Below are 21,408 nucleotides of genomic sequence, written 5' to 3' on the forward strand. Positions count from 1 at the left end.
CCCCCGGGCTGGATAGAGTTTGTGCACGTCTTTTCTTGCTTGTGTGCTGAATTTTTAGTTGCTTGTTGTTAGGTGAAATGGAGAAAAGATGAGAGGGAGGAGTTACAGGTGTGAGCAGACTCAATTTCAATGGCTGGCTTAGGTTCTTCTTAAAAAACAGTGATTTTAAAAAAAAAAAAGTTATTTAAATGAAGTTCTTTCATCTAGGTCCAGGTAATCGGCTTTACACAGTGGGTTGGTTCAGGATCGTTCAGGATAGAATAATATCCTCTGATATCCTTTGGGATCTGCCTTGGGGGATATTTGGGATGCAGCCCTTTGCACTTTGACCTTGTCTAGATGAAATGTGAAACTCAGGGTCTGGTTGGGCAAAGCAGGTGTTTTTCCCAGTGAGCTGGATGGTGGGAAGACACTGGGAGCTGCTGGAGCTCTTGTGTGGGAGCCAAGCTGGGAAGGGGACTTCTGACTTCTGTAGCATGGTCCTGCCTTCAGCAGGAATGGAGCTGGATGGAGAAGGAGCAGGGAGGAGTCATGGCATTCATAATGCCCATTGCATTTTCCCGGTGCCATAATACAGTGTAATTTGGAGAGAGGCAGCCTCAAACACGCATTACCCAGCCATCTGCTGCTGCCACTAGGATCCAAATGGATGAATATACACATAGTGCTTGGAGTTAAACCATGTACGATGTGTAGGCTGCATATGTGTAGGTTTGCTCTCGGTGGTACAGCAAAACACTTTGTGAAGAAGAACCTCCTGTCCTGCCCTCCCATCCTGCAGGATGATCTTTGGTTTAAGTCTCTTCAGAGAAAAAAGAACCAACCTCTCTGCAGTCCTTGGGGATGTTCCCTCAGCCCAGCAGTGTGTTGGCAGCCCTGTCTGCTGGCCCTGGCATGAGAGGAGCTGATTTTGGGGTGGAGACCCCTGGCAGAGGTAATGTGTGAAGGGTTTGGTCAGGAGCACAAGAAATGGTGAGAAAGTGAAATATCTGAAATTTGAAATTAGACTTGCAAGTGACAAAAAAGGGAATGGAATGATGAGAGAAGTGGTGACATGGCCTGTGTTACTGTGCCTGGGCATGGATGGTCTCCTCAGCAGGGACCTCCTGGATGCACCTGCACACTCAGAAAACACAGTGTTTCCAGAAATTATAAACACAATCTACCTTGCGAGGTGAGAGCGAGCTCCAGCAGCCATCTGAATGCCAGGGAAGGTTGTTCAGATGTTGTTCTTCACCCGAGGCACGGCAGGATTCAGCAAGGTGAGGACACCTTCCCTCCTGAAGGCAACGTCAGCAAAGGAAAGTCAGTTTCAATTTGGCCTTTGCAGGCAGAAGCTCTGCTCGCATGGGGAGAGCAGCAGAAAATTGTGTTGGTGCTTTAGGGCACCTGCTGCTGGGAGGTGGAGGGTGGTCAGCCTTCCCCAACAGGCACAAGGGGTGTTCTGGAAAATGGGATTTCCTTCCTCTTGGTGCCTTGCTGTATCCTTGGGAGCACAGCTCCTGCTGCCATCATTGTGGCCAAATCCTGACTTGGTGAATGAAATAGAAGTTTCGTTCACAGAAGTGAAGCACGTCTCTGCTGTGTGACCGAACTTTGCACATCTTCTGTTTCCCCAGAGCGTCGTGCTGGGACAGCAGCCGTAGCACTGGGGCAGAGCTGGTGCAGCAGCAGGTGCTGGCCCAGCACGGGGATTTGCTGGAAATTAACTCATTAAATAAAGTAATTTGCACCTTTTAATCCTGGTGATTCCTGTGTGTGGGCACCTCTATTTAGGAGAAGAGCTTATTCTGCTTCAATTAATTTTATATCAATATAAGCTGAATAATTAAAGGTGTGAATGGAAGGCCAGGTAGCTAATTCCCTTCCCTCTGGTGCACAGGCTGTACTGAGAAAACCTAGAAGAGGGAGCTCCTGGCAGTGCAGATGTTAGTCCAGCCAAAACAGCCGAACAGTTGTGAGTTTCTATTTGTAAATATCAACTGGGATCAACTAATTTTTGATGCTGATCTCCTCACATTGATTTCGGTTTGTGCATTGGCACCAGTTGTGTGTGTGGCTTTGGGCAACCCAGCATTTCTCTGTGTGAATGAGACTTGGCTCTCAAGATGCTCTCCTCATCCTCAGGCAGAACCAGCAGCCATTACTGCATGTGAGAGATAAAGCAGATAAATTCACACTTTTTTTTCCTTGTTTCTGGAAGCTGTGTTTCAAGTCTGTAGGGCTGGAGTGGCTGTGTTTCACAGGTGTTTCATTACAGTAGGATGCTGTAGATAACTGGCCATTTCTGCCTCAGAATCACAGAGAACTTTTCTGAACTACATTAATCCAGTGAAAGAGTAAAAACTTTCAAAGTATAAAAGCTGAGGACATTTCTTCTTTGAGAACACACTAATGCTTGACCTAAAAAGTATGATGTATCTCAAGTCCTGAGGCACAGCTAAATTGATGCCATGCTCAGGATTTCTTGTCCTTCCCCAGTAATCCTTTCCCAGTGCATCAGACAGGTACAGGAGATTAATTTGCTCAAGCTCTTAATGTTTGCTCCATGTTACAGGGACCCAAATTCCACAAGAGGCTGGATTTCACTGAAGGAGGCTCTCAAGCCACCCAGTTCATCCCGGTGTGTGCTTAAGGGCCTTTGCCACGTGGGATTTGGTTTGGAGAGAATGTACAGGGAAGCCAGCACTTGCTTTTCTGTAAGCAGGGCTGATTTCAGTGCCGTGAAGAGCATGGGGAGGTTTGATAACCCAGCAGCATGGTTCAGTACCTTCCCTCGTGCTGCCTGGCTGTGTTCCTGCAAGGAGCCACAGTGTGATTACAAGGGCTGTTAAATGTCCTTAATATTCACGCTGTCGGAGGGAGCATTACTGCTGCCAGCTCTGCTGTCTGCTGCTGTTTGCAGTTGCATTGCATTGATGATTAAATCACCAATGCCGCAGTGAGTAGTGTGTGAAGCCCCTCCAGCCAGGAGATGCAAAGGCAGAGTTAAATCCCTCCTGCTTGTCCACATCTTTTTTTTTTTTCTTTTGCTGTCTCTTAACAACATTTTTTAAGCAAACAAAGCACAGTGGGACAGTTTGGAGCCACAAAACAAGATGGGAAATGAGTCCCTTGCCAGACAGGTTAAGAGAATAGGGCATGGGCACTGTGAAGGCTCAGGGGCAGCCAGTGCTTGATGCAGCAGTGCTTTGCACACTTCTTCTTGTCCTCTTTTCAGGCATAGATGGGAGAAGCAGCAAACTGAGTAATATATATTTGTGTATATACACTGGTATGTACTTGGTGCAACAGAGTGGATAGTGGCAGGGGGTGCTATGACTGTGGTGGGGAGAGGCTTTTGGAGCTGAAGCTGGGGGTTGTTTGTTGTGAGAGAGCCTTGTTGCATCCTAACCTCTTCTGGGTGCTCAGAGGAGCTGCTCCCACTTGGGCTTGGATTTGGAGAGTGTTTGTTCCCCATCATGTCTGCGCCATTGCCACAGTTCCTGTGTTTCCTTGTCTGGCACTGGGATGCAGCTATTTCTCCAACAAAACCTTATCCCTCATGAGCAGCCTCAGCTGCCTTGGACAATCTTCAGTATGCCAGGTATTTTAGGGAAAAGAGCCAAAAGCAGATTCTTGGCGCCCTGTTCCACTTTGTTGGTCTGCTCTGCATCCCTCTCTGTCCCCCAGGGCTGCGTTTGCACTTCCTTGTGTGCCTTCCAGCCTCAGGTATTGCAAACAGGTGACTTGTCTTTGAGGTGTCCCCACATTTCCTCTTTGGCCCAAAATATGCAGCGTCCATCCAGCCATAAAGATTTTAATTTTGCTTATGGGGCCAGTGGCCTGGAGACTTCAGTGGATGTTTGGGAGAGAAGTACTGAGCCAAGCATCCTCAGCTGTGGGGAATTCCTGGGGACTTCCCCAAGGCCGGTTCCTGGCGGCACTGCAGCAGCTCCCCTTTCGTGCGCAGGTATTGCTAGGGAGAAAGCTGGCAGCTCCCCCAGTGAGTTGTTTCCACGGGCTGCCCTGCCGGGTGTGGGTGAGGAGCCCTGACAGGGTGCCATTAGCGGAGCTGTCGGGCAATCGCTCCCCGTCGGTTCCAGTTAGGGAGAGCAGGTGCCGGGGACGCCTGGCTGGGCGCCGCCACGAGCTGCGCTCAGGGTTCGCCCAGCCTCCATTGATTTCTAGGCTTGTCACGCTGTTCATTAGGAGAGGGAGAGCAAACGAGGTGCTCAGCAGAAGTGCTCCAAGTCGATCCTGATGGAGTACATTTCTCTGCCGCCTGTTTAGGGGCAAAAAAAATTCCTTACCCAAGTCTTCTCTGCTCGTTGAGTTTTCAGCCTCAAACCTCCTGTGTTCCAGGAGTGTCTGGCAGGATCTGTCCATCTACTCTGGCACTGTCCTATCCTTGCAGACTTGCTGTATGGAGAGGGAGTGCAGAAAGTTGTGCTGCTGATGCTTCTGCTTGTGGGATGATTTTGTTCCCTGTCCCTCCCTCTTGTCCTTCCAGGTTCCCGCAGCTGGGTCCCTGTTGCATGCCGAGCTTGCTGTGTCTCTTTTTCATGCTGGAGCTGCATTGATCGAGGCAGTAAATCAGCTGGCTGGTGCTGTGGATATAAATGATGGATGTAATGAACCAATGGGGAGAAGAGGGGGGAAAAAAAAAGGAAGGGGAAACAGAAGGAAAAATTGGGAAGAAAATAGCATACCCAACAATGGATGGGCCATGAGATGAAAAATCTGACCCTCAGCACAGCAGCATGGTCCTAGCAAAGACTGGAGGTGCTGCAAGGGAATCTGCTGGGGGAGGAAAAGGGGGCTCCTGTGCAAGCTGAGCTGTGCTGGCACCCCACCTTCTCCCCACACTTGCTGAAAGCTGATGGATGGTGGAGATAAGGATGGAAGCTGGTATCCGCTGCGTGGGCTGTGCCGCAGGGCTGGATAGAGGACACCAAATGGAGCTAAATCATAGGCCAATTTATAGTCCTGCTGGCTACAGCTGCAGGGAAGGTTTGAGATACTATTGTTTGAATGTCTCTGCAGCTCTTAAGGTTGCAACCCCTTCATTTGGTTTCTGCCTTAGCTGGGTTTCCTCTTTTTTTTAGTTTTAAAATGCTTTCCTGCTGGTGAAAGGCTGAAAGCCCCCAGGGCTTAAGCCTTCTACTGATTTCAACAGTTTCTAGGTCCTTGAGCTGCCTGTACGCTGTCCCTCAGCCCCGGCCCATGCTTTGGGGATGTAGAAGGGAGTTCGGAGCTAAGTCAGTGGCATCTCCACCAGTGGGTTGTTATCCAGCTGAACAGAGCCTGGCGGCTCCCCATGGGCCGCAAAACAGATGTTGTGTGGCAGTGATTTAAAGTCTCCGTCATTTAGAGACAAATCAGTGATAATGAGTCTCTTTTTATAGAGAGGGACTTTGAGGCACGGGAAGATTTAATGGCAGACGCTTTGTATAATTAGCTACTTTGCTAACTTTAGCGAAATCTTAGCCGAATTAACTAAAAATGGGCTAAATTCAGCTAAAACCATTGGAAAACTGTCAGTCTGGATGGGGGAAAGCAGAAATTGAAGGGGAAAGTGAAGCACTGATGAAGTTGTAACACCAGTTGGTAGTGCAGGCACATGCCCCTGCCTTGGGTATGCTGCTGAGTTTTGGGTGTCTCATTGGGACAGGTCCTGGGCTGGAAGAAATTAAGGTGGATGGTGGGAAGTTATTTGCAGGAAGATAACTGTAATTTCTTTGTGGACTTTAACTGCTGCCAGGCATTTGTGGTGTGAAGCACTTGATGGCTGGCAGCAAGGATTCAATGCCTTCATGGTCACCCTCAGCCACAGCTTTTCTAAGAAGAGCTAAAAGAGATGGGGAAAGAAGTGTCTCATGACTTGGGATGATATCTTGAGGGCAGAAAAATGGGGCAGAGCATCACTCCTAGGGGAGCTGTGTGTAGCTGCCAGTGCAGAGAGATCTGCGCCTTCCTGCCCTGTATTGGAGGCAAGGTGCTTTGTTGGATGTGTCGGGAATGATTCCTTTTGTGCCATTTGGTATGGAGAAAAAACAGCGCTATTGTAGTCCTGTGCCCTTGGAAGTGAAATACAAGGAAGGAACGATGAAGAAAAGCCTCTGGAAGTGGCTGAAGGAGGAGGCGAAAGAGGGTAAGATGAAATCCAATTCTGTGAGCCTGGCTGTTGGCCAGGAGGATGTGGTGTGAACTTCTGTGTGCCTCGGGATCTGTCATGACCGGGAGCACTTAGGAGCTATTTTTCCTCCAGCAGAGCTACATCTTTCTGCAGATGTTAAGTTGACAGAAACAAGATGGATTGTTGCAGAAGTACAAAGGGCTTGGATGTACATTTTTCCCTTTATCCCAATTTATGTTCGAGATAGTTGTAAGCCCCATGGAAAATTATCCCTGGTAGAGGATCTGGTGGCTTTCTGGCCTTTGGCTTTTCCCAGAGACAGCTCCAGTGAACTAACCAAGGGTGTCAGTGTTACTGGCCAGCAGTGGTGGAGCCAGTCCGTGGGGTCCCCATCTCCTCCTCCTTTAGCTAGTAAGCCTATGGATCAGGAGGGACTGGAGTTGTGGTTTTGTGGTTTGCGCGTGCTTGAGCTGGCTCGTATCTGCCCAGCTCTTTTCAGCCCTTGGAGCTGGCAGAGTCATTTTATTCGAGTCATTTTTTCTGAGTGGTGCAGAATCAGGAGGGCATGTGCCAGGGGAAGCCTTGTGGAAGCAGCCCTGCCTGCAGCAGGGGTGCTGAGAACCACAAAGTGGGACCTAAGGCAAACCCCGGAGCCTGCACTGCTGGGAGCTGAGAAGGGAATGCAGAGCTGTGCAGAGGTTTGCTCAGCGTTCACAACTGGCTTCTGGGGCAGGAATTACTGTGAGGTTTTCAGGAAAGTGGTCTTGAAAGAAATATGTAGAGGCAGAAATCTGAATAATCTCTCAGTTTGCAGACTGTTCTGATAAACTGATGTCTTCAGGAGTGACAAAAAGGTCATGCAGTTTTTGTGCTTCCTCTGGAAAAAAACAACCCCTAAATCCCAAAAACCGACACCCTGCCATTTAACGTGGTGGGTAGGGCAAGGAAGAAATACATCTCTGTTTCATTCACTTTCATTAAATATGTTGTCAGGAACCATTGTTTAGTTTAGGGATTCGTTTTTCCTCTCTGGAGACCCTGCAGTGACAGCAGTCCCTGTGCTGGCCGGGCAGACTCAGGCAGAGGGTTTGGCAGTGCTGGCAGTGTTCAGCATGTGGGTGAATGTGAAACACAGTTTCAGCTCAGGGCAGGGGGGCTGGTGTCCCATCCTAACCTTGATCCTAGTTTTCCTCCTGCAGCTCCAGCAGGCGTGGACAGCTCTCACAAGCCAGTGTTGTTCCTTTGGGTTTGCGGGTAATAACGAGCTGCCGTGGAAATAGCAGATTCTTTTAAAGCAATCTTCTCTACAAAAGCCCCCTTGAATTTAATGAAGACTTAGAAAGTTGTTCCTGCAATTTTTACGCTGGCATATAGATATCCATAAAAGAGCCCTCCCGTAAATGGAACAGAGAGGAAACCATTCATTTTAGCGTCTGTGCATTTATGGATTGATTTTTACAGAATCCTATTAGTTTCACTGCCAGTAAATGGCATGAGGACTCTATTTCAAACCAGACAATGTCAAGATATAGAGGTGGGCATTAAATATCATCCCACCTGTTGCTGTTCGGCTGTGCTGTGTGTGTCTGAGCAGAGTGTAAAGGCAGAGCTCAGCAATGCCAAGTCAATCTCTTCCAGTTCTTTGCTTAGTAAAATCATTAGGAACCATGATAACGTAAGAGGCTGGCCTTACACTGTTTCAAGAGCCCGTTAAATGCATCTAATCATTTCTGTGCAATGCTATCTTAAAAGCAAAGGAACACTCTCCTGGAACTGTTCCTTGGCGCTGCTTTTGAGAAAAGAATGATTTATAAAACTCCTCTTAAATAAACAAGTTAGATACAATGAAAAAAAAACCAAACACCAAACCCATAAGCCACAGACTACTACTCTTCCGCCAAATGCAGACAATTTCTAGATCTGTTTTTTGTCCCTCTCTGTCAGGTAGAGGAGAGAATGTCCTCTCCCAACCCAGAGGGTTGCTGACAGCCCCGCTCTGCCTGCCCATTTTACACTCTTCCTTCACGTGATGTTTGAGCTGCTGACAGCCAGATGGTTTCATAAACAGCCACCTCTCTTTGGGCCAAGGGTAGCTCACCTTCCAGTGTCATTACCTGGCTCTCAGATTATTATAAATGAAAACCTGCTATTACTGTAATTTCCATTTCCCCCCTCCCTGTTTAGGCTCCCTGCTTTGTGCACCCCACTTGTTTTTTGGCACTGTGATGCTTTGATTTCTGTTGATGGGTAGTTTTACTCTTCAATTCCAATTGCATTTGGTTTGCAGAATGTGGGGACTTTGCAATTAAAACCAAAACTGAGCTGCACACATTGAAGTGAGGCAGGAAAAGCAAAAGGCTGACACTTGGAGTGCAGCACAGCAAATGGGGGACGATGCTTAACCATGGCCATGTCGGTCTCCTGCTTGGGCAAAGCAAATCTGTGATGCCTTACTGGATTGCCTAGAAAAGGTAGAGTAATGTGAAAGTCATGTATGTATATATCCTGTGTGTATTTTCCTATGTATACGTTTTCTGCAGCTGAGAGGGAAGGGATTGTTGCCAAGTTTGGTGGCATGGCCTCAGATGCCCTGTGCTCTTCAGGGAGTTGGTGCTGCTGGTTCTCAGCCATCCGATCACAGGCACAAAAATGTCCTTCAGAGTTGTTTCTCCTGTTTCACCTCTGTGGGCTGATCAGGTCACCCCTGCGTTGATGCTGTTGTTGCAGTGCAGACTTGGAGGATGTCACTTAAGAAAGAGAAGATGACCTTTTTGAGGGTCAGATAAAAGGAGAAGGATGTTAATAAAGGACCCTGACCCTGAGCTTATCCTCTCCCTGGCTGCTAGCCACTGCTCACATTGTTTGTCCACTCTATCTTGTGGACTGTGGAAGTAGAGGCCTGTTGGGATGGTGCCCTAAATCCCTGCTGTTCCCCTGCCCACGGCAGGCACCTGCCAGCACAGCCTTGCCAGGAGTGTTTTCCTGCCTCAGTGTTAGGGCATGGTTTCTAGGGTTGAAGAGCTCATGGCTCTTTCCTCCCTGGGCAGCCTTGGGCTTCCTCGGCAGAGTGAGCGTGGAGCTTGGCTGCCCGGCCTGGGGGCTGGGGAAACTCATGGTGAGCCAGCTCAGCTCTGAGCTCCCAAAAGTGCTGCAGATTCTTTGAGTTTGCCCTTTTTGTCGTGTGTAATTTCTGACTGCAGCAGATGCTGGGAGCCGTGTTTGGTGTGGGTTTGTGCCAGGACACCTTTAAATTGCAGGGCTGGGCTCCTGGCAATAATAGGATTTGGCTGTAACATCTGTAGCCTAAATTTCATCCTGTCCCAAGGCTTCTGAGACTAGCTGGAGCTGGATTTTTTAATTTAATTTAATTTTTTTTTTAAGCTTGAATTGGACTGTACCCAAAGAGCTGCCACATACACCTGCAGCTCTGGGATAGCCCAGCATCTGGGCTTACATCTTATAGTGCATTCCCAGTGGGTTTACATCCCATGGAGAATTTCAGGGTCTCTGTGGCCAGGCAGTCACTGTTCCACGCTTTGGCTGTCCCATCAGGACATGGAGAAAGGATGGCGAGGCCTGGGTGAGGCTGTGCTGAGGAGGTACAGAGCAGCACACCCTGCACTCACGTCATTGCTCTGTGCTTCCCAAGGGGAGGCCTGGCAATGTAACCTATAAGCATGGCAAAAGCTCCTTTTGCCATTTACTTCACCCAGTCTGGTGGCGAAACGCAGCTCCCTGGGTAAGGCTGTAATGAAAGTTCAAAGCCCTGCTCAAAGTAGGGCTAAAATCCCATTTCTTTTGCCCTTTAATTATTTAATTTATTTTCTATATTTAACGTGCTTGCTCTTCATGAGTCAACTGAATTTGCGTGTGGCTTTTTTTTTTCTCAAATATTTATCTGTGTTGGCGGAGGGAGCATTTTAAAATGAGCTTCTCAGAACTTGCCCTAGATGCCCTAGTGTTTCTTCTGGCTGCTTCTGCTACAGGGTGGTTACTTGCTCCACATTTCCCACGTTCTCCCTGCTGCTTCCAGTACAGATAAAAATGTTAAAACACAACGAAGAATTTTAATTTTATTCCTCATCTTCACCACTTGGGAAATAAAGGGCTGGCTGGTGGGCTTAGTCTGGTGCTGGCAGCTGAGCCCTGCTCCGGTAGTGCTGTCTGCCCACTCCTGTTTGGCATCGCTGAAGCTGGGCAGGAGTGAGGGATAAGCCACAGTGAGCCTGCTGGAGCTCAGCTGTGACATGTGAAATAGCAAAGCCCCTGCCAAAAGCCCTGTGGAGGGGAAAACCATCTTGTCCTGGTGTACCAGGATCCTGGTGCCTTTCAGCAGCCTGGATTCGTATTTTAGAATAATAAGGATTTTGCTGCTTTGTGCTCCCTGCCGTCTTGAAGACGTGGAAATGGTGCAGGGGGGGACACAAGGTGATGGCTTCTCTGCAGGAAGTAGCCTTGGGCTGCTTAGACTTGGATGGAGGAGTGGGCTTGTGCTGCAAATCTGGAAAGTCACTAATGCCAAACAAATAGTGGAAATAGCTCACATCTCTTCCTGGACAAAATCTGGGGTTGTCAAAGAACGCTGGCAGGGGCACGTTCAGTGTGCTGGGATACAAGCTGCTTATGGAGTCCCATACAACTGCATTTTCTGGGTGGTGAGAGCCTGGCTGGGTTCAGCAGTGACTGGACAGGATGCATGGGAAAAAGGTCTGGACAGGTGTTAAATGAGATCTTCCTTTTCTCCTTCTCTTCTGAACAACACCTTCCCCAGCTCAGCAATTTTAGAGCTGGGTGGTCCAGCTGAGCCCCCTGCCAGTGCAGGCAGCTGGGCAGATGTTTCTGGTGCCTATCTAGGACAGGGAGGAGGCTGCATCCCTGCTGGGATGCTGTGCCCCCTGCTCAGGAGCTTAAAGCAGTGCTTCCCGGGGCCAGAGCACAGCACAGACCATTAGTCTTGCTGAGTACAGCTATGATTGTGCTTAGTGCTGCCTTCCTATCTCTCCTGGCTGAACTGTAGAGCACTTTGCAATGATTAATTCAGCATGAGACTCTTAAGTGAGCATTATTGCCCCATGTTAAAGCAGACATAAAAGGTCGCTGGCAGACCAGGAGCAGGAACTTTCTGCCATACAGATGTTCAGCAGCCTGGATGTCTGTAGCCACCAGTACATCCCACTGGCCTTCTTTTGTCTCAGTGCTTTTTTAAGTTCACTTTGTTGCCCTTGAGATGTTGTTCCTTTTGCTGCAAAAAAAAAAAAAAAAAAGGGGGGATGCGTTCAGATGCTGAGCTGTACCCAGTAGTTTGGGATTAAAACTCTTTTTGACTGCATGGATGAAAAGTCTTGGCTTGTGTAACCGGTTATTTCTGGTGCATCTCTCCAGGCGTCTGCCTTGATGTGGGCAGCAGCAGCAGCAGCATATGCTGCTGGCTGCAGAGGGACCAGTCCTGTCACCATCTGTGTGCAGGCTTGCTAGGGAAGTGGCAAGTGTTGCTGCTGGGGATCTGTGTACCTGCCTTTCCCTGGGCCGTGCATGAACCAGGGGCAGGTCATCCAGCTCAGAGCTGGGAGCCTGTGGTGCTGTGTCCAGAGCTCTTCTCATGAGACTTTTTTCTCCTTTGGGCTCTAGTGAGGGCATAAAGATTATGAAAGCTCTCAGCTGGAGCTTGTGCTCTGAAGGTGGCTTTACAACAGTAAATCAAATATAAAAGCAGTCAGGTGGGGTTTTTTTACGGCCATTTGGACCAGTGCTGGTTGAGATGCCTCATACACAGCTGATTGGACCTCTACACTGGCTGTGTTTTTGGGAAAGATCATGGAGTAGCATGTTGGGTGCTTAGCACATCTCTGTCCATATGGTTTCTGCTCTTCTTCTGCTTTTGCTTGCTCCAGCATCCTTCTCAAAAATCCTGAGTGTACCCCCAAGCATCTTCTCCTTTACGTTTGAAGACACACTGTGACTGGTGCCAAGGGTTGGGGTAGTGAGGGGAGATAGAGACAGGCCTGGAGCTAGAAGAGAAGAGCTGGAGTGTATAGGAAGGGTAAGGATGGAGAAAGATCTGTGAGAAGAAACAAGCCCAGTGGATGCCTAACATTAAGGGAAGTTCCATGGCCAGTTTGGGTCTTGCCTTGTGCTTTCAGGACCATCCAGACAACAGAAGGTTATATTTCATCTCTGGTTACACAGGCCCAACAGAGGTGGTGTGAGACACTTCCCTCCAGCAGCATGAGCCTCCTTTGCAGTTTCTATTCCTCTGGTTTCCACCAGGAAGCCCAGCTGGAGACATGGCTCTTCAGCAAGGACATTCCCTTCCCCTGTAGCTGTGGCCCATCAGGCACTATATGTCCAAATCTGTGGGCAGAGAAGCTGCATTAGCCTGGTCTCAGCCATATCCCTCCTTTCCTCACCTGCCTGGCTAGAGGTTGACAGATCTTGTTTCCCTCCGGCTGCAGATACTGGCTACTCATTTCCTTGCAGCTACTGCCAGCAGTGAACACGACCTCATTTGTATTATCCCACGTCTGATCCCACCTAATCCTTAATGCAGCTCTGCAGCAAGGGGAGCGTGTTGCTGCTGGAGCAAAAGGGATCAAAGGCAGTAGGTTTGTGGGTTTGGATGTGGCCTAGATGGGTGGTGAGGCTGCCTAAGTGTGGGTTCAGTCTTTGCTCTTCACTACTTGTATCATGCTGGGGACTTCTCTCTCCTCCCATTGCATTCTGAGGGCAGGGAGCTTTGCCTTCAGCAGACACTGCATAGCTCCTGGTGGAGCTGATGGGCCCACAGCATGAGATGCTCCCCGTGGAAGTGAGCGTGGGGCTGTTCCAGAGCTGACTCTCTGCGTTTGGAGGTCCTGGAGGTATTGCCTGTCAACTAGTTTCTGGTAGTTGGGTGGAGCAGGTGGTGACACGTGGGTGCTGCCTAGGCCAGTAAGGGGAGCATGGGTTGTCTTGCCACGCAACTGTGCTGCAGGAAGCTGTACTGTGCCCACTACCATTGCCACTGTCCAAGCCTAATGCTGCCATAGCATGAAGACCCAAGAGATTTGGGGCAGCTTATTTCTGCCTGGATTTGAGCTTTGCTGCTGGCTTGTATTGTGATTGCTCTGCTTTCCCACATGCAGCTGGGGACAAAATGTCATCTACAGGACTGCCCTGGTTCCTGCATGGAAGGGGATGAGGTTAGGGGGTTTGAGACACCGAGATATGTGGCAGGGCTTGCTGCCTCCACAGTGTGTGGAATTGTGAAGCTTAACGGGTGCATGCCATGAGCCATACCGCCTGAGTGGAGGAAACATCTGCCTTGTATCAGACAAGGGGACTGGTCCAAGCCCAAGCAGGAGCTGCCCACCAAGACTCCCATACTGTGTTTTTGTGACTGAGGACTCAAAAATGCTCTTTTCCTTATTGCAGTTAAACGTGTGTTTGTATGTGAGAGAGGGAATCAGTGCCAAATGTAGATTTATTTTTTTTTTTAATGATAATAACAGCAAAGCTCAGTGCTGGTTCCTGGTTTCCATCCAGATCCCCATGCTCTTGGATGTTTTGAGTTTGCTGCATCAGGAGACAGCATGGGTTTGGTTTTTGTGATGTCCATGCTGTAGCTTCCATGCCCAGGTGTGGCTCTCCTCAGGGTCTTCCCATGCAAGCAGCAGGGCTGTGCTGCTGCAGAATGGCCAGAGCCTGGAGATCTGCCTGGCCAGGCCACGCCAGCCATGTCCTGCTTATGTTTTTCCCCATCCCCAGCCAAGCCTCCATCAACCCAAGGCACAGCACTTGAGGCTCCTGCAGCGCCTGTGCTCATGGCTGGCTGTGACCCACGCTCCTTCCCCAGCAGGCTTGATTATTTTCTAACTTGCCATACCTTCCTAGGGTGCGTTTCTCACTAGCTGGCACTGATTTTTTTATTTCTATTACTGAGCTGAGAAAGAGGCAGGCTGGGCTGACACATATGCTCTAAATTACGCTGCTGTATCTCCGGCGCTGTCAGTCAGTGCGCCCAGGCCCAGGAACTTGCAGACACTCCCAGCAGCAGGTACCTAGGATCAAAGGTTTACATCTGTTCTTGCTGTCACAAATGTTTTATATCTAGTTTCTCCTTGAGGGGAGTTGGGGGAGGATGGGCTGCTACATCTGAGGAGTACATTCACCCGGGAGCATTGTTGCTGTGACCTCAGCTTCATCTCCCTGTGCCTGTGTGTTGAGGACCAGCTCTGGGCTACAGAAACATCTTCCTCTGCAAAATGTGTGTGTTGAGGACGTGGCTCACCAGTGCTTTTTGACAGGGGGATAGTGTCTGACAGGCAGGCACTGGCAGGTTCTGAGTTCCAGCTGAGGCCTGAGAGTTTGCCCCATACGTCAGTACCTCACGGCCTCTGCTGCCCTTGCATCCTCCTACATCATGTGAGTTAGGGTAGCTCTCATGTTTCCTGGTGATGCTTTTAAATCTATTGGAGAAGTTGTGCTTTAACCAGGAATTTCTCCACTGCTACCGTGATAGCTGCTTGGTATGGTTTGGACTGGGCTGGGCTGCACATTGCTATGTGGTGGGCATATGGCAGGAATGCTCTCTGCAAGGGCTTGGGGCGTTTTGGTTAATCTCCAGGAAGGGGTTTCCTCTGCTCTTCCCACTCTGCTAAGGGTGAGAGGTGGGAAAAGGGGAAAAAAGCCCTTCTTCTGGAGCTGTTCAGCACAGGTGATGCTCCCCCCCAGTGGGAGCCTTGTGACTTAATTGTAGGAGCAGGGAGGCTGAGGCATGGCTGGAGGGAGTCCGAGGCTTTTCCAGAGCCAGAAATCAAGTGCAGAAGTGGGGAGTTTGGTCTGACAGCATTTCTTGTCCTTGCTGAGCTCCTTCCTTGGAGCAGGTTGTGTCTTGGTACATCTCTGCTCCCCAAAGCAGCTAGCTGTCAGAGGGAGGGGGAAGGGTGAACCTGGTGGCTTCTTAAAGGCAGCTAAAGCCATGCATGTAACTGTCCTGTGTGTTTGCAGTTGTTGCATTTTCCTTTAATTCCTATTTTTGTAATATATATGATTTTTTATAACCTTTCCCTCCCTTGGAGACAGTTCACATTCATATGCTGCTGTTCCCATCACCCCTCGTTGCTGCCTGGCTTGGAAGGGTGGCTGCTCAGAGAAGGATAGTAGCATTAGTTTCTAAAGCTGTGTAAAGATCCTCATGGAAGCAATTACCAGATGGATTACCCCTGGCTTTGCTGCTGTGAAAAGGCCATGTTGGGTCGAGGATGCTGACTATATTAACAGCACGATCCTTTCCTTCTTGGGAGGAGTGGTTGGGATTAACCTCCTGATTTTTAAAGGTCTGGGTTCAAAGCAGGACGTTCAGAGCAGGGATCTGGCTGGCTGGCTCCTTTGTTCTTCCCTCCCTGTTCCCTTTTCCCTTCCCCTGCTGTGCCCTGTCCTGGGCTGTCCTCCTGCACGTGGGATCCACAGCTCCACGGAGAAGGGGAAGACCTTCCCTGACCTCTGAGATGCTCAAGCTCTGTGGTTTGGTAGGAGTTTTGGCTGTTACACAGGAGGAGGAGCAAAGCTCAGCTGGAGACTGAGTACAGCTATGGGCTCCTAAGTACTAAATCATGTGCTGCTCCTGCTGAAGCCTGGGAAGGCTGGTTCGACCTTCATGGCTGGGAAGGAGCTCATGTCTGTCCTGAAAGGCACAGAAGAAAAACAAAACACTGTCTGTCCATGCAGTAACTCCCTTTGCCACTTTATTTGCCCACCATGGCTCTGAGCCCTTCTCAATATATTTGACCTGGTGATCCTGGGAATGTGCTGAACCTGGCTGGTGTGGGGGGCACACATGGGATGTTGCCTTAATTTCTTTCCTAATTCCTACCTTTGTAATTGCTGTTAACCCTTAAGGAGCAGCTCTTCCACTCAGCTGCACGCAGGCCATGCAGCCAGCAGAGGATGGCACTGAGTGGTGGCAGTGAGCTGGGGAGGGGCTGCCTGTGGTGCACCTGTGAGTGTGGCACCATGGCCCCAAAAATGCTCTTTGGAATTCTGGTGAGCCTGCAGAGGGCTGCTGAGGGGATCCCCTCTGGCAGGGGGCAAGGGCATTTTTGGGAATTAGCAGGTGGAGAATGATGGAGAGAGCCCAGGGGAGCTGTGGGTATCCCACTGCTGATGGGAGTGGTAGTGGGAGTACTGGTGGGGGACTGCTCCCATCAGCTCAGGGGAGTTGGCTTGAGAATTGATGCTCAACTCACTGTGGAGCTGCTGCTGGTACAGATGTTTTCCACTTAGTTTGGTTTTTTAAACCTGTAATCTTAAAAAATAAAAATCTCAGTGAAAGCAGAGACCCTTAAAACATATTTTGTCTGGTTTGCCATCCAGAATTACCATTTGTAAACCCATTAGAGGGGCTCACAGGTGCCAGTGGACTTGGACTGGCATTGCTTGTCCTTTTCTTGGGGCTGTGGGAAAATCCAGAAAACCATTTTTTGATAGAAACTTGGGGAGGCTGATGCAGCCCAAGCACAAGCAGTTGAACTGAGAAGTCCTGCAGTATCCCAGGAGAGCTGTGGGCAGGGGTAGGAGGAAATGACCAAAAATCCTCTCCATCCTTCTGCCTGACTCCGAGCACAGACAGAGCTGGGTCTTCTCTTTTGTCCAGTCAGCAGCTTGGTTTGTGCTGACCTCCTAAATATTCAGCTCATTATACACTGCAACGTATAAATAAAACAGAAGCAGGCAGCAATATTCTCCAGGAGGATATAATCGGCTTCCTTTCCTTTTTAATTATACAGGATTTGTCTCCATGTGTCAGGCTATCCTATGGGCTAATTTATAATTCTAAAGAGTCTGTGTTCCTTATGTAGTGAGACTTTTAGGTACACACCTGATTTGGGGTTCAAGATGAAAGAGCATCTTTCTGGGTGGAAATCCAAGGAATTTTATTGCTGGATGCTGTTTCTAGAGGTCAGTGGCCTGGATCCTGCATTCCTTTCCATCATCACAGAGTATGTTTGAGATGGTGGGGGTCACCATGGGAATTCCTGGGATCTGTCTGGGGCATGTGATGCTGGCTGCTAGTATGCATTGCCTGTCCCTCTGTAGGGGCAGGATGGTGGCCTGGTGCTATAGCCAGTGGATAGGAGCACTGTCCATGTATGGAGCTCTGGCTCTGGCTGCCTGTGGGAGATGTGGATATATTTTAACCTGGCACTGCTGCCAGTGCAGCAGTTGCTTGCTGATAAGTGTGGTGTGAACTCTGGGCTGACTTGTTTTCTCCTAAGGGAAGCCCTTGAAGCAAAATTTGGCTTTTCATCAAAGCAATGAATCTGTCATCTTTCCCTCTGTGCATCTTGGAGTCCCCTGCTCCTGATTTGTGAATAAATTCCCCATTTTGGTGGCTGCCCTGGTCATCCATTTTTAAATTAAAGCTTTGGTGCCCTTACTGGTAAAAGCATCAGTAATTCTCCAGTGGCTTTTCATATTGTTATATTTGGCTGGAGACTTTTTAAGCCTCTGGAGGGTGTTTCAGACCGTGTACATTGTTTACCACAGATACAGACGAGAAGATGTACAAATTGCTGGTTCTGTTTGTGATTGACTTAATGGTGGCCCAGATTCCTTAGCCCTGGGTCAGCTGCTTGCCCTGACTCAGTGGTCAACACTGAGCTGCTGCCAGTCGAGTGCAGGGATGATGAGGAAGATGCTGAGGAGCCTCGAGGGGGATGTTTCCATCCAGGTTGAAGTTGCAGCTGTACTTTGTGAGGGTCAAGTCTTCTTCCAATTCTGGAAGGTCACATCTTCTTCCATGGCCCCTTTCCAGCCTTTGTCACTCCTGTTGCCTGATGCAGTAGGTGCCTTGATTGCATAAATGTGTGGGTGCACCAGGGAGAGATCCAGGCTCTGCCCACACGGGAGCAGCTGTTAGAGGGGTGGTGAGCAGCAAGGGCAGAAAAGGTGGGGACAGTGTGATCTTGGCCTCAGGGCCGAGTGAGAAAGTGGGACACTGGAGGGTCCTCAGGGATTTGTGCTCCCTGCCGAGCCAACAGAGGAGGAGCAGATGCTCCATCCTTTGAAGATGGGTGGAATGCCTGTGGATGTGCATGAGCAGGAAAGGGTCAGTGGCAATGAGAAGCTTGATGGTGAATGCTCAAACCTTCTCCAGGGACCCCAGCTGCAGGGCAGGCTTTCTGGAAAAGTGCTTTGCTTTAATTAGGTATCTGAATTAATATTTTATTTGATTTTTCTTTTGTTTTGTGCTTTCTTCCACCAAAGTGGGGTCAGAACAGACTCAAATCTGAAGCTTTTCCTTGAGAGACAAAATAATCTCCTCCAGACTGGGGGAGGTGCTGGTCCTCCTTGGAGCAAGGTGGGATCCTGGATCTGTTATGTGTCCCCATGGGGTCCCAGGAGAGCTGCCACCAAGGTGCTCCTGCATGTTGTGCCCAGGTACCAGTACAGGAGGAAGAGGAGTTTCACAGCCCGCAAATAAAGGAACTGGAGCTAAAATCTCCATGGGTCAGAAAACTAATTAGGGCAGGCAGAGCATGGCAGGGGCCCAGAGCTGCCTCCATTCCCAGTGTGTGGTTTGTGTCAGCACAAAGCAGGGGCACTGAGCCAGTGAAGCACTTAAGTGAGTACTTAACTTCAAGCATTTAAACAGGGGTTTCTGTCCCTGTTCCAACAAATGCCTAGAGTCACTTAAGTTTGTATTTAAGTCCTTGATTGGCTTAGGGATTGTGCAGTTTGGAGAAGGAGGGTAAGAGGAAGGGGGTGACTTCAGGCTAGGTACGGGTTTCGTGCTGAACAGTACCTAGCCCTGGAGGATGTGATGCACTGGAGGATGCGGTGCAAGATGAATACCAAGTCTTTCTTCCAAAGACCCACAGCCTGCTTTTGGCACCACCACGTCCTCTTTGGATGGGGCAGAGACTGGCCGTGGTGCTGTCTGTCTCCCCCTTGTATCCTGGGGCTGAGGCCATCAGGATGCACAGCACTACTCGCTGAGGGATGAGCTGAGGCACTGGGCTCTGGGGATGAGAAAACTACACCAAAACTTGACTGAAGGATCTCATACCTCAGTGCTCCATCTGGGTTATTCAGGGATGAGGACAAAGGCAGTCTGTTGCTGTCCCAGTTCTTTCCCCTCTGGTGCTGCTGACCCTCTTAAGTGCACGCACTGGCATCGGGGGACGAGGAGGGATGAGCCCTATCCTGTTTGAAGTATTATAATCCTTTCAGATGGCATTAGCGCCTGGGCCAGCAGCAGCTCTATAATTGAACCTCCTGTTTGCAGGGGCCCCGTGCTTCAGTGAGACTTCTAAATCTTATTTGTATAATGCCTGGTTGCAATTCCTGCTGAAAGATTGCCCTCTGCCTCCAGTGCCCCCGAGGCTGCTGAGCACAAAGATGTCCTCGCTGGTGGAGGAGTGACAGAGTGTGACCAGGTAGCAGTGTGCTGCATGGCATCTGAGTTTACAAAGCTTTCACGTGTTTATTGGAGATTTTGATAGGCTGATGTAAATTTTTATTTCCCCCTCCCCTCCTGTTTTTTAATGCCTGAGTCCCAGGGAATGGGCTCAGTGGCAAGTGCTCAATCAGGTATTGTGTAGGGATGAGATTTTCCAGGAAAAGCTGGGTTTGAGGGGAATAGAGGTAGAGGCACATTTGGCTGCTGCCAGACTCCTTTGTGGTCATCTTTGCACCTGCACAGGCAAAACCCTTTTTCTGGCCAAATGGGTTCCCTGGAAAATTCTGTCAGCTCTGCCAGCCTCCTGGGCTGGCTGGGGTTTGCTGCCTCCTGAAAGGATGCTTGTGGCACTAGTCCAATTCACTCTGGTGTGAAGGCAGAACTCAGCAGTCCCCAAAGGAAAATGGCTTTTATTTTAGCAAAGGTGTAAGTCCTCTGTGTTAAAGCAGTGCCACAAAAGAAGAAAGTGAACCAGAATCTCCCTTAGGCTCGCACTGCCCGCTGCTTGTCTCGCTGGGCAGCTGGAGGCTGGCCCTGGGGACCCGTGTGCCCTGCCTGTCCCCAGTCACTGCTGGCTCCTCTTGGGAGGCTTTCACCTGCCATGCCCTGCCAGTGCTGGCTGTCCCTGGGTGGCCAGGGCGCTGCCCAGCTCCCGGTTTGTTGCCTGCCGGTGTCCAGCCGTGCCCGGAGGGGCGCCGGGGGCTGCCTGCCTGCCGGGGACGCCGCGGGCCCGCGCCAGCAGCAGCCGGCTGGGCTGCTTGTTCCTCCTCCCCGCTCCAGCGATCCCTGCTGTACTGTAATCACACAATTATTATGCCATTAAAATGTCATATTCGCAGAAATCCACATAAACAAGGCATTAGCAGTTGCCAGAAAATTGTAGTTTTACTGCTAATGACCCATTTTCCCCCCGCAGCACCACTCCTTTTTTTTCTTAAATATTATTTTTTCTCTTCTTTGTTTCTTTGGTATTTTTTCGTTTTGTTTTGTTTCTGAGCTGTGATTTAAGAGGCAGATGACGAATTACATCTTTGCACTGAGAGGCTTTTAATCTTTAATGTACAGTTACAGTGAAAAGCTGCCTCTGTGCTTGCTCTGGGCTGTGTGCCCTAAGCCAACGAGGGTGATGGGTGGTTTTGGAAGAGGTGCCTTCAGTGGGTCATTTTTCGGGGGGTGCTTTACTGAAATGGCAGAGAAAGCTCTTGGTGAGCCCTGCTCTTGCCTGGGTGCTGCTGTGAGATAGGAGCTTCTCTCCACAGTAAGTTTTGTCAGTGGTTTTTTGTGGGTGTTGGTCTTGTTGACCACCCCTGAGGATCCCCCAGTGTGGTGTTCTAAGAGGCGATGCTTGTTTGCCAAGAGCAGACAGCCACCCTTTGGATACATTTTTTTTTTCTCTTTCCTTCAGGCTCATTGAGTCTCTGGAACTCTTTTTAAGCCTTGACTGTGTTTCCTATAATTAATACCAGTCATTAAACTGCAGTGTTGAAAGAGAAATTACCTTATTCCAAGCAAAAAAAAATATGAAAATTTATTACTAGTACGTGAGAGAAAATGAATAGGAAACTTGGAGAGATGAGCCCTGTAGAAGATAAATAGAAAGGCAAGTGGAGTATCGACTTGATCCTTTTCTAGTGCAGGGTAATTTGGCCTCTAAAGTGAGTTAGATCATAATAAATTAAATTTAGATTTCTGCACATCAGTTAAGTAACTCCCAAGACAGAATTCTGATGTGAGGCAGAGGTGATAATGCATTGCGGAAATATTATAATGAAGACCTTTACTGGTAACCTGTAACCAATGTGCTGTTCTTGGGTGAGCAAAGGGGGTTTCTCCTGATGCTTTAACTCTCATT

General features: G+C 49.3%; 1 protein-coding gene across 1 annotated transcript in view; it reads left to right on the forward strand.

Moving 5' to 3' along the window:
- The window catches only part of GALNT14 (polypeptide N-acetylgalactosaminyltransferase 14), a 91,559-nt gene that overhangs the window by 8,612 nt on the left and 61,539 nt on the right, over nucleotides 1-21,408 (forward strand). The gene's annotated exons all lie outside the window — the stretch shown is intronic.

This window comes from Sylvia atricapilla, chromosome 3, assembly GCF_009819655.1.
Source record: "Sylvia atricapilla isolate bSylAtr1 chromosome 3, bSylAtr1.pri, whole genome shotgun sequence".
Taxonomy (NCBI): Eukaryota; Metazoa; Chordata; class Aves; order Passeriformes; family Sylviidae; genus Sylvia; species Sylvia atricapilla.